Genomic DNA, 13,022 nt, shown 5'->3' with positions numbered 1-13,022 from the left:
GTACTTTACCTTTGAACCACCTCCATAGCTCCAATCCTTTATCTTTGATAGGACTAAAAATCTATCGTATACTTCTATCTCTTATTTACTGTTCTTATATTCTCTTTGCTCTCAAATCAAGCTGTGATCAATTATCTACATAATATAAAGAGCCTCTCTTGAATATGGTATGAAAAATGCAATGGACTCCTTTATATGCTTGCTTTTTTGATGGTAGGCCTATTTAATGTAATATCCCAGCAATTTAACGACTATACTCCAGACATTGTCTAAATAAGCATCTTTCTCAAACTACCTATCTTTTCCTTTCTTTGCACATAATATAGTCCATGGAATAACTGTCCCTAGACTTGTCAAAGACAATATACCCTTGTGGCCCATGTGCCTTTCCTTTCACTGACTCTAGGATTTCTTATTTTTCTACCTTTTCCTATATCTACTTTTTCTTTCTAGTGGGACATCTACACAAACTCTCCTTCACATGCCATGTATTTCTTAGAAAACTCTCATTACTTATTCTATGTCACTAAGAGCTTATTATTTTTTCAGCTTCACTGCAAACCAAAATGTAGTTTCAGAGTTGTAAACACTGACTGCATCTAATTCTTTATGATCTTTTCTCTGAATAATCATCATAATCAAAAGCAAATATTGAGCCAGATGTTGGTAAACACCTCAGGAGGCAGAGACAGGATGATCTCTATGAAGCCAGCTCATTCTTCATATTGAATTCCAGTCCAGCCAAGGCTCTGTAAGGGAAACTGTATCAACCACCTTCAATAATAATAATAATAATAATAATAATAATAATAATAATAATTAGGAAAAAGTGGAATATTGAAATATGTCTGCTCAAGCACATTTTTCTATATAATTCCTTAAGCTTTCATATGTATTTAGATTTTTTTCATAATTAAATTATAGGGGAAATACAAAGGAAGATTAAGCAAAGAAAAATAACACGACAAATGCAAAGTAAAAAAAAAAACTGAAGGTGCAGGGCAGTGGTGGCACACGGCTTTAATCCCAGCACTCGGGAGGCAGAGGCAGGTGGAGCTCTGTGAGTTCAAGGCCAGCCTGGGCTACAGAGCGAGTTCCAGGACAGGCACCAAAACTACACAGAGAACCCTGTCTCGAAAAACAAAAAACAAACAAAAAAAAAAAAAAAAAAGAGGAAGGCAATTCCATTAAAAAGAATAAGGCTGGCATTTTCAGATTGCAATTGCTCACATGATCACTGAAAAAATGTTAAAAATAATCAATACCTTAGAAAAGCTCTTGGATTCCAATAATAAACAATGAATATTTTCAGTTTGATATAAAAATTGCTAGTCATTAGCAAAGATAATCTAAATTGCATGGTTTACTTTTTAAAGTGTAATAAAAGAAATGAGAGAACTACAAATCCTATCATTAAAGCACTGAAGCAAAAATGCTGTAAGTAGCTTATCTGTCTATCACCAACATAAACTTCACTTGTTAAATAAAAGTTAATAGAGATATTAAAAAGATGACTCTTGCTTAGTGCGCTAATGTAACAACTTCCAAGAAATAAAACAGAGATCATTATTTCAAAAGCCTTCAAGTTATTCAAATGGCAAGAAGAACAAGTGAGACATTTGGAGAGGGGTGAAATAGAAGTGAGTTAAAATTTATGTATTGATAAGAGTAGATACAAGTGAAAGTCCAATATGGATAACTGTTATAGCTTGTTTCACAAGGAAATTTAATATTAAGTGAGGTTTATAGGGACACAAAACATTGAAAATCAGTTGATTATTTAAATTACTGTGATAGGAATAGGGGCACAGACACAAATCAGAATTGAAGAATTTTGCAATTTAATAAATATAAGATAAGAACACACACATATAGATGCAAACAGTGTCATATACACAGACACTGTCACACATATAGATACAAACAGACATTGACACACACAGAGACACAGAGATGCACAAACAGCTGATGCGCATATAGACACACACAGACACTGACCCACAGAGAAACATTGAGACACACAAAGACAGAGACAGACACAGACACAGAGACAGAAAGACACACACACACACACACACACACACACACACACACACACACAAATACATACACTGAAATTCTATCCATCCATAAAAAAGAACGAAATTATTAATATTCAGAAAATGTATGGAACTGGAAATCATCATGTTAAAAAAATAATCCAAGTTCTTAAAGAAAAATACCCTATTTTATCTCATATGTGGAGTCTGGATTTAAATATGTCTATTATATAGGACATAAAAATAGAAGAGGGATCAGTAGGAGAGAGGCAGAGGTCAACAAGAAAGGGAGGCATAACAAGACTTCATAAAGGCAGAAGAAAGTCGATCATGTCTGCACTAATATGTGGAATTACATCTAAATAAACACATACATATGCACACATGTCATAGATTGAGACATAAAAGCAGAAGTGAGGAAGTTGAAGGGAGGGAGAAAGAGAATCAGTGAAAGAATGAAGTAGAAAGGAAGTGTGACAGGGCTAATATGAGCAAAATTAAATAATTTAGATAAGTGGGAATTTAAAACCTAAAAAAAATAAGGCAGAGGCAGACAGGCACAGTGGGGCCAGCAGAGGCAGACAGGCGCAGCAGTGGTCGGCAGAAGCAGGTAGGCCTGGCTGCAGCCGGCAAAGACAAAGGGGCCTGAAGGCGGCCTGTCAGGGACAGGTGGGCCCAAGGCTGGCAGAGGCAGATAGGCATGGCAGTGGCGGCAGCCCATGGAGGTAGGCAGGCCCTGTGGGTGGCGACCAAAACACAGTTGCAATAAAGACCAGAAACTGAGCTGAAGAGTTAGTGAAAACAAGCTCTTAATCAAGATCTTGGAACAGGGACGCCTTTAATCCCAACACCCGAGGAAGAAGCTATCTCCATGGGATGGAACCAGAACAAATCTGAACACTCTGTCTGAGACCAACCAGGGCCCACCTGCTGATCCTGCGAAACCCAACAACTTGGAGGTGTTGGTAAGACTACCTTGCTCAGCTGAAATCCATCTGGGACAGGATTCAGATTCCTACAGTTTGAAGTCTGAGAAAACAAGATCAGTTGAGGAGTTGACGAATGAGCAAAACATGACCTGAGAACACAGAAGTAGGTGCCACCCAGCCACTGAACCAGATCACCAAAATCATAAGTATATACTTCACTGACTGAGATCAGCTGCTCCCAAAGAAACAGCCCAACAGCACCAATTTAACCAAGAATTCCTATTAAACCAAGACTAAAAATTAGAACAAGAGAGGCACTCTCAGACACAGACACCACCTGCACCGAGCAGAGGACGAGATGAGTAGACACCAGTGCAAAAATACAGGCAACAACATAAAGACCTATATGGCAACATCAGAACCTAGTGATTCTACTACACCCACAAGACCTGAACATAACAAGACAGAAGAAACAGAAGAAATCAATCCTAAAAATGACTTTAAGAGGATGATAGAGGTCCTTAAAGAAGAAATAAAAAATTCCCTTAAAGAGGAAATAAAAAATTCCCCTAAAGAGGAAATGAAAAACTCCATTAAAGAGGAAATAAAAAAATTCCCTTAGAAAATGGAAGAAAAAACGAACAAAAAATTGGAAAAAAATCAAAGAAAGCCAAGAAAAAGCAATTAAATAGATGAAAGAAACATTCCAAGATCTGAAAAATGAATTTGAGACAATAAAGAAAACACATGCTGAGGGAACGCTGGAAATAGAAATCCTGACTAAACGAACAGGAACTATAGAAACAAGCATAACCAACTGAATGCAAGAGATGGAACAGAGAATCTCTGACACTGAAGACACAATAGAGAAAATAGATTCATCAGTCAAAGAAAACATTAAAGACAAAAAGTCATAACACAAAATGTCCAAGAAATTTGGGACACTATAAAAAATCCAAACCTAAGAATAATAGGGATAGAAGAAGGAGAAGAATACCAACTCAAAGGCACAGAAAATATATTTAACAAAATCATAGAAGAAAACTTTCCTAACCTAAAGGAAGAAATACCTATGAAGATACAAGAAGCTTGCAGAACACCAAATAGGCTGGATCCAAAAAAAAGTCCCCTCACCACATAATTATCAAAACACTAAGCACACAGAACAAAGAAAAATATTAAGAGCCGCAAAGGAAAAAGACCAAGTAACATATAAAGGCAAAATCATCAGAATAACACCAGACTTCTCAATAGAGACTATGAAAGCTAGAAGGTCCTGGACAAATCTTATGCAGACACTAAGAGACCATGGATGCCAACCCAGACTATTATCCCCAGCAAAACTCTCAATAACCATAGGCAGAGTAAACAAAATATTCCATGATAAAATCAGATTTATTCAATACCTGTCCACAAACCCAGACCTACAGAAAACACTAGAAGGGAAAATCCAACCCAAAGAAGCTAAATACATCCATGAAAACTCAGGCAATAGATAATCCCACACCAACATACACCAAAGAAGGACAACACAACACAACCACAAAAAAATAACAGGAATTAACAATCACTGGTCATTACTAACCATCAATATCAATGGTCTCAACTCACCTATAAAAAGACACAGGCTAACAGAATGGATAAGAAAACAGGAACCATCCATCTGCTGCATAAAAGAAACACACCTTCACATCAAAGACAGACACTACCTCAGAGTAAAGGGCTGGGAAAAGGCTTTCCAAGCAAATGGACCTAAGAAACAAGCTGGTGTAGCTATCCTAATACCTACCACAGTTAGTTAATGTTCCATTCTACTGGGCAGCTCACACGATTGAGCCTGTATGATAATGAGTATTCAGAGACAGGTACTTCCTGGGGGGCACTCACCAACCTAAGACAGAGCACCTGTGTGGCCTAGGCAGGCGTTTCCATGACGGGTAAAGTGACCTGCTGATGTCCCATGCAACCCAAGTCAGATGCTTATTTTTTAATAAAGGGGGACCTGTAGGTCCCTGGCCCCCGTTTTGGGTAGCTGTTGCCTTGCTTGCGGACCTTGACCTTGATATCCTGCCTATGCTAATTCCCTGCCAAGTTCCACCCTCCTGAATGCTTAAGGGAAGTTCCTTGTCTGTGTATCCTGAATAATAGGTGTTAACAGCTTAGATGCAAGATTGTAAAACATCAGTAGCAAACTTCTGCCATCCAGGGTTCTCCCATTGTGCTGTAAGCCTGTATTTAAGACCTCCTTCCTCCTTCAATAAATGACATTCAGCATTTAAAAAAAATATTAAAAAAAAATAAGCCAGATGTGGTAGTCCATGCCTTTAATCCCAGCACTTGAGAGGCAGAGGCAAGGGGCTTTCTGTGGGCTTGAGGCCAGTCTGATCTACATAATGAGGTCTTGTCTTAAAACTGCAACAACAATAAATAAAACAGTGTAATGAAAATTGTTTACATTGAACTAGAAGCTCTTTATGTACGAAGATGTTTAGAATAGAGAGACTGACCAGAATCACCCTGTTAAGTTTTCAGGTTTCCCTAGTTTCTTCTAAAAGGAGGGAATCAAGTCTCCTCAAACACATAAGTTGAAAAATCCTAAATACAATATTTCTAAAGACAAGTAATATATTTATTTAATAATTTAACTAAGAAACTCAAGAAGATAACTGTGTTTTAAAAATAACAACACATTTTAGAAAATGCATAAACATTTCTATATATATGATAGATTAATATAATGGAATAATATTAAGGACATCCCATAAATACCACTACTTATTTATATGAGGATATAGAAGGTAGAAAGCTTGAAGTTGAACATAAATTTTCTCTCTCTCTCTCTTTTTCTTTGCTTCCTTCTCTCTCTCTCTCTCTCTCTCTCTCTCTCTCTCTCTCTCTCTCTCTCTCTCTCTCTCTCTGTGTGTGGTTTTTCAATATAAGGTTTCTCTGTAACAGCCTTAGCTGTCCTGGAACTCACTCTGTAGACCAGACTAGTCTCAAACTCACAGAGAGCCACCTGCCTCTGCCTCCTGAGTGCTGGGATTAAAGGTATGTGCCACCATGCCTGGCTGAACATAAATTTTGTAATCCAATAATAAACAGTGGGAAATTTGAGTAATCATCAAACTAGTGAGAATTTGCCACATTTCATTAAATTCAATGGTGCTTACTATAGCTATTACTACTTATCTTGCACAAAAATATAAACAAAAATCTGCTGAATCCATTCATGTTGTTTTGTGCACACAATATCAGGGCTGACCTCTCTGCATTGGACAATCAATAAGGGGTCTCAACCCTGGAAAAGCTAATTCTCCCTCTTCCAGGTGTCATTAGTTGCCCATAGTTCTTTGTCTATATCTAGGACCCCACAAAATTTCCTGTCTTCCACATTAGCATAGCTATTACTTAGTTATGAAGATAACAGAATGGTGTTAACTTTAAAAATCTGAGAAAAACAAAACGGGGTATAATTTATAATTTAGGTGAAAATGAGAATCTTTTTTAAAATCATGAACATGATTGAGGAACATGGATTAGGAGCAAGATTCCTAAATGAAAATGACAGAACAGTGTAGCATGAATTCTAGTTGGTTTTAATAATAAAAACCTGGAGTCAGATATCAGGGTGAAAGCTGAAAGATCAGAGAAGCAGAGCAGCAGCCACTACAGAGATTTCTTACCTCTAGGAATCCTCAGACTGAAAGGGCAAGCTCCCTCCCCTTCCACATTTTATTCCTCTCTCTGCCCAGCCATATCACTTCCTGTCTCCACCTCCCTAGTGCTAGGATTAAAGGCATATGATCCCAGGTGCTGGAATTAAAGGCATGAGCCTCCACTGCCTGGCTCTGTGTCTCTTTTAGACTGGATCAATGTCATGTAGCCTAGGTTGGCCTTGAACTCCTGATCTTCCTGCTTCCTCCTCCCAACTACTGGGTTTGAAAATGTATGCCACCACTGCCTGTCATCTATGGTTAACTAGTGGCTAGCTCCACACTCTGGTCTCCAGGAAAGCTTTCTTCGTTAGAGCACAAACAAAATATCCCCACAGAAAGGAGCATTTTAAAAACTTTACTTAGTGGAAATAAATCATTTTAGAGTGCCTTCCACTAAGAGACTGAAAACAAAGCAGAGGACTTTGGCCAGGATGGAAACCAGCTATCAGATTATCTAGTAGTTCCTAGTCCACTTGGATTTAAACATTTGACTTTGAGCTCCTAGAAGTAGCTAGGGCTTAATATCCAAGTTTCCAAAAATGTGTGAAGATCAAATAAGAAATCTAGTAGAATTAGAGGGAAGTACTTGTTAAATTTTTAAAATGAAGCAAAGAAATGAAGACATGACATAGAAAATCATTGACAACTAGAGCCAAGTTTTCAGCAACATCCTAACCCAGATAAAACCAAAGCTGGGGTTCAGAACTCACAAGGAATTGGAGATAGTCAATTTCTTAAAATTGACAATTATCATTCTGACAAACCTTCATGCAAAAGTAATCAATGACCACCTTGGAGACAAAAACTTCAGTGCAGTGACCAAGCAGTTGACAAGTCTTTGAAGTCAGAGTAAATTTCCCTTAAGGTTCCTAGAATCTGAGAACACACATACTGGAGTTCATAATTTAGAAGGAAGAGAGTAATAGTAAATATAACTGGACAGGGAATCTTCAGTGGCAGCCTCCGAGAAGCTTCTGTCAGTCCTTGATTGGATTAAGGCAGGCCTAGTGTCTTTGCCTATAAGAATGAAAATCCCTAAATAAAGATATTTACACAGAGTACCTGGCATTTAATTTAAAATAACAGGCACACTAGAATCAAAAAGGACTGGGGAAGGGAGTAGAAGTCAACACAGAGATCCATCCAATACGATCCAGTTATTGAAACTATCATCATGAGCAAAAAGACACCATTAAAACACCAGGATTATGGGCGTATTCAGGATATCATTAGAGAACTGAAACTTGTATATTTGAAAACTTGAAAATTATATATTTTCTTTGTATAATAGAAATTAAAATTTTAACATGCATGATTATCTTTTTGATAAATGCAACACAAGATGGTATTTCCACAGAAAACAAATCACTAACTAAACTAATATTATTGAAAAGAAACTTTTGAAGAAATTATTCAAAAGTTTTAAAAAGTTATAAATCATCTCCTGAAAGAAATCTGCTGGAATATTAGATATGAACAGTGTTTATTATCATCTTCCCAAAGGACAGTTCCAGAAGTGAGACAATCACAGAACAGCAGAGTTAATGGACCTAATACATATCCTCTCAGACTGTTAAAGTATTTAGGAATTCTAGCAAAGTTGGAAAGCCCAGGGGGATTTTCAGTTCCTCACTGACTTATAGTGTGGTCTCAACTTTCTAACAGAGTAGTGTATAAGTCTTGCAAATCACTGACTCAGAACTGAAATAGGTAGCTTAAGGGGAGACAAACCTAGGGCATGTCAAAGTAAGAATTATTTACTTATATACACCCACATGTATTTCAAAACAAATAAAATAGTATGTGATAAGATTAATAACTACAATACAGGTAAGAGACAATTCAGTTTCAGTTCATGAAGATAATTATAATTGCCATCTAAATTAACAATAACAAAAAATCCACAAAAAAACAAGACAGAATTTAAATTCATTAACAGATATTTAAAATGTATATGTTTTGAGTTACACATTACTAGATATAGAAAACCAGAGAAAAAATTAAAACTGTCAAAGTTTATATAGTGAATGAAATTGTCTCTAAAAATTAAAAACAAAATAACATAAGTTTAGATAAGAATTAAAAATTCATGGACTATAGGAATTCCAGACAAAGTCAATTAATTTTAAGAGAATATGACAAAAATGATATAATATGATAAAAATAACATAAATTGCCAGAAGCTATAGGTATTAGAAATAATAAAATTAATTTGTGTAAGATTATAAGAATGTATTATATATAGTTTATATGTGACATATTCCACTTAAAATTTTAAGAGAAGCAACTGTTATAACAAAAATTATTATTGTTGTATTTTAACATATTTAAATGCTCTTTGAGTAGTAATTTTATGATTTTTGAGAGAGAGAGAGAGAGAGAGAGAGAATGAAATGGGTGTATACAGAAAAAGGAATCAGGAAGGGATAAGGGAGAGGAGAGAATATGACCAAATATATGAAGAATTTTAAAACTAAATTAAAAAAACAGAATGGGAGAAAATGATGTTATTTCAGTGTAAAGCATCTGGAATTTACCAGAATCAAAAAATAGTACTAACTTGAAATAGATTGAAATGGATTAAATATTTATGTTATTTATAAATAATTACTGAAAAGGAATGCAAAGATATTAGCAGAGAAAGAAAACTTTATAGAAAAGTGTACTTGATGCACTTAAATTATTTAACACAAGTGATGATAGTAAAATAGAAACTGAGACAAATGAGAGGCATGTGGAAGGAAATAGCAAAGTGGTAGATGTAGTCTAATCATGGGGAAATTCACACTAACTGTGAATGGATTTTAAAAAAACTGTCAGCCAGGCGGTGGTACACACTTTTAGTCCCAGCACTCAGGAAGCAGAACCAGGCAGATCTCTGTGAGTTCGAGGGCCAGCCTGGGGTACAAAGTGAGTTCCAAAAAAGGCACAAAGCTCATAGAGAAACCCTGTCTTGAAAAATTAAAAAAAAAAAAAAACAAAAACAAAAACAAAACTATCACAAGCAGGTATTATTTATCATGTAAAAATCAAAATTCAAACTGGTAGACAACCAAAATCCTAGCAATTGGGAGCCTGAGGCCAGAGGACCATGAGTATGAAACTACTTGAACAACACAGAGAGACTCTGTGTCAATCTCTAAGTCCTTTATAGAACAAATAACAGTTGACTAGGTGTGGAAGCTTTGAATACTATTAACCAACTTAACTTATGTGTTTAAACACAGCACTCAGCAATAGCGGAGGATAAGTTCTTTTCAAACATATCTGAAATATTCACCTAGACAGATAACCTGCTTCAATATCAAATGAGTCTCCATCAATTTAAAGTTATTTAAAGAATGCAGATTTTGATTTTTCAAATCATTAAGGATATTGGGAATTGATAACAGAAAAATACCTGGAAATTCCTAAAAGTGTGATGCATTGATTAATTTTCTGTTGCTGTGATTAAAATATCACAGTCAAAGCAATTTATTGAAGAAAGAGTTTATTTGGATTTATGGTTCCATAGGTTTAAGAGTCCTTCATGGCAGAGAACAGACACAAGCAGAGACAGACACAGAGGGAAAAGGAGCAGAGAGCTCACATGGGGAACTGCAAATAGGAAGCAGAGAGACTTAACTATAAAATTTAAAGCCCACAGGGTCATGTCCTCTAAATCTCCCAAACAACCCTACCACCTGGGGACCACTTGTTCAAATGCCCGAGACTATGTGGGAATTTCTTAGTCAACCACTACATGGGAAAATGAAATATGCCACAGTTGATACAAAAGTCACACTCAGAGTCACACAAAAAAATTAGAAAACATTCAAATAGACACAAAGTCACTACCTATACAAAGTGTGAAATGCTTGGACAGTAATTTCTAGCTCTTGATGGCTAGATGATAAAGAAACACTCATCAATACTGTGTTCATTCCAATCTTTTTCCCCCATTTTTCTTTATTAAGAAATTTTCTACTTACTCCACATACTATCCACAGATTCCCCCCTCCTCCCTCCTCCCACCCCCAGCCCTCTTTCCCAAGCCACGCCGCATCCCCATATCCCCCACATCAAGGTCTCATGGGGGAGTCAGCAGAGCCTATCACACTGAGCCTAGGCATATCCAAGCCCCTTCCCACTGCACCAAGGCTGTGCAAGGAATCACACTTCAGGCACCTGATTCCCAGAAGCCTGCCCATAGACCAGGGACAGATCCCAATCCCCCTGCCTGGGTGCCCCCAAAACAGTTCGAGCCGAACAACTTTCTTCCATATCCAGGGGGCCTAGTCCAGTCCCTTGGATACTCCACAGCTACCAGTCCACAGTTCATGGGTTTCTACTAGTGTGACTGGTCAGTCATCTCTGCAGGTCCTCCCATCATGATCTCAATGTACCTCGCCTGCAGAATCTCTCCTCTCTCTTCATCAATTGAATTCCCGGAGCTCAGCCGGGTGCCTGGCCGTGGATCTCCACATCTGCCTCCATCAGTCACTGGACAAAGGCTCTATGTTGACAGCTATGTTATTATTCACAAGAGTAGACCAGTCCAGGCACCCTCTGGACCACTGCCAGCAGACCAACCTTGGGGTCAACCTTGTGGATTCCTGAGAGCCTCCCAAGCACACTGCCTCTTCCTATTCCTATGATGTCTTCATATATCATGGTATCTTCCTCTCTGCCCTCCCACAATGTCCCTGTTCCAGCTTGACCCTCCCATTTCCTCAGGTTATCATCCCCCACTCCTCGCCCTCTGCCACCCCCCACACACCCATGCTTATGTAGATCTCATCCACTTCTTCTTCACAGGGTCATCCATGGGTCCCTCCTAGGGTCTTTCCCTGTTAGCTAGCCTCTCTGGAGTTATGGGTTGCAATCTGGCCATCCCTTCCCTCCCATTTAGTATCCACTTATGAGTGAGAACATACTATGTTTATCCTTCTGAGTCTGAGTTACCTCAGTCAGGATGATATTTTCTAGTTTCATCCATTTGCCTGCAAATTTCATGATATCCTTGTTTTTTACTGCTGAGTAGTACTCCATTGTGTATATGTGCCACATTTTCTTTATCCATTCTTCAGTTGAAGGGCACCTAGGTTGTTCCCATGTTCTTGCTATTACAAATAATGCTGACACAAACATAGTTGAGCATGTGGCCTTGTGGTAAGATTGAGCATTCCTTGGGTATATGCCCAAGAGTGGTATAACTGGGTCTCGAGGAAGACTTATTCCCAATTATCTGAGAAACCGCCATACTGATTTCCAGAGTGGCTGTACAAGTTTGCATTCCCACCAACAGTGAAGCAGTATTCCCCTTCCTCCACATCCTCTCCAACATAAGCTGTCTTCAGTGTTTTCGATTTTAGCCATTCTGACAGGTGTAAGATGGTATCTCAGAGTTGTTTTGATTTGCATTTCCCTGATGACTAAGGATGTTGAACAATTCCTTAAATGCCTTTCAGCCATTTGAGATTCTTCTGTTGATAATTCTCTGTTAAGCTCTGTAGCCCATTTTTTAATTGGATTGTTCAGTATTTTGAAGTTTAGCTTTTTGGTTCATTCCAATCTTAATGAAGTTGAAAACCTGTAGCAAACTAACCTAGACTGAAAGTTGAAATAGGAAGTAGCAAAGGTCAGAGTGGATGTCTCAGCTCCATCAGCCCACTTCTGAAAAATCACAAGTCATGGATATTTTGAGCTTTACTAACCATTTGGTTTCTGTAAAGATTACAGCATTCTGGTTGTAATGTGAAAAGGACTGTAGAGAATGCATATGCAAGTAGTTTTATTGCAGCACCACTTTAAAACAGACAGTAAGGAAAATTCATCCTGTAGCTTGAAGAATATTGACCCCAATTTAGAGGACAGACAAATAGTGGAGGATGTCAATAAATTCAAGATCTGGCTCTTTTCAAAGAGTGAAAATGTTGATACATTTTTCGCTAGACTGATTAAGGATGAAAAAGAGACCATCCTGAAGCTGGGGAGCTGGCTTAGTTAGTTAGGTGCTCGCCATGCAAGCATGATAAACTGTTTTCTTTTTTAACCACTTTCTGTTAGTTCATAGGGAATGCTTTAATTGAATTGGGGGATATATTTTCCAGTTTCTCAGATGACAAGATTATATATCACAGTGAGGCTTTGTAGTTTGAAAGAATAGCTCTTCAGAGTCTCGGGAAATGGTTCATCAATAATGTGCTTGCCACACAATCATGAGGACGTGGGTTCTAATCCCTACAACCCATATGAAAAACCGGATGTACTGACACAGGCATGTAAATGCAGCACTGGGAAGGCGGAGTGGGAAATTCCTAGAAATTATTGGCCGGCCAGCCTTGCAGAATCTATTA

This window comes from Peromyscus maniculatus, chromosome 9 (assembly GCF_049852395.1).
Source record: "Peromyscus maniculatus bairdii isolate BWxNUB_F1_BW_parent chromosome 9, HU_Pman_BW_mat_3.1, whole genome shotgun sequence".
In the NCBI taxonomy this organism is placed as follows: domain Eukaryota; kingdom Metazoa; phylum Chordata; class Mammalia; order Rodentia; family Cricetidae; genus Peromyscus; species Peromyscus maniculatus.
Note: the sequence above shows the minus strand (reverse complement) of the source record.